The sequence below is a fragment of the Lontra canadensis genome, unplaced genomic scaffold (assembly GCF_010015895.1).
Source record: "Lontra canadensis isolate GAN:19392208 unplaced genomic scaffold, GSC_riverotter_1.0 scaffold1, whole genome shotgun sequence".
NCBI lineage: Eukaryota > Metazoa > Chordata > Mammalia > Carnivora > Mustelidae > Lontra > Lontra canadensis.
The window spans coordinates 24855323-24856315 of NW_022630995.1; the positions used below are offsets into that span (position 1 = coordinate 24855323).

Here is a 993-nt window from a genome sequence, read left to right on the forward strand (position 1 = left end):
GGGTGCAGAAATAAATTTCTGTTGTTTATAAGTCTATGATATTCTCTTACAGTGTTCCAGACTGTTGCTACCAACATGCTGGTCCCACTGCCTGGAGCTTTCTCTTCTCCTCTATTTCCTCATCCTCATACTTTTGAATGAATCATCAGGTTAAATGTCATTTCTTAGGAGAAGAGTTCCTGGCTTCACAGGGTGAGTTAGGACCATTAACTATTCTCATGGTCCCCTGTACTTCTCCACAGGACTGACTACAATTCTAACAGTTAATCATTTTTGTAATTACTGGTCAGTCCTCCACAATGGGCTTCATGCTACACGAAGGCAGGAATTGTGTTTTGTTTAATATCTTATTGCTAAGCCCTAGTTCCTGGCAGAGAATATAGCACATGGGAGTCATTCAGAGCATATTTACTTAATGAAGGAATGTGTGGAAAAGTGAGGGTTTACATGCTGTCAGAGTCAGCTTGGGCTGTCATGACAAAATACCATAGAGTGGGTGGCTTGAACAACAGAAGTTGATTTCTCACCACTCTGGAGACTGGAAGTCCAAGATCAAAGCCCTGGCTTATTTGGCTCCTGGTGAGAGATAGCTTCCTGTCATGCAGGTGGTAATGTTTTTCTGTATCCTCACATCAAGGGGGGAGAGGTGGGGAGAGCATGCTCTTTGGTCTCTTCTTATAAAGGCACTAATCCCATCCTGAGGACCTACCCTCATGACCTCATCCAAACCTAATTACCTCCATCACAATGGGGGTTAGTACCTCCACATATAAATTTGTTGGGGACACAGTTCAGTCCATAGCATTACCTCATTTGACCTTTGATAACTTCACGACATAGATTCGATTTCAGGATGAAGAGAAGGAAGCTTAGAAAGTTGAATCTGGTGTTCGCTTCGGCAGCACATATACAAAAATTGGAACGATACAGAGAAGATTAGCATGGCCCCTGCGCAAGGATGACACACAAATTTGTGAAGTGTTCCATATTAAA

General features: G+C 42.6%; 1 non-coding gene across 1 annotated transcript; it reads left to right on the plus strand.

Annotated features, from left to right (window-relative positions):
* Positions 1-886: 886 nt before the first annotated feature.
* Positions 887-993, plus strand: LOC116871571. The gene has a single exon (XR_004383438.1). It is a non-coding gene; the product is annotated as a U6 spliceosomal RNA (small nuclear RNA).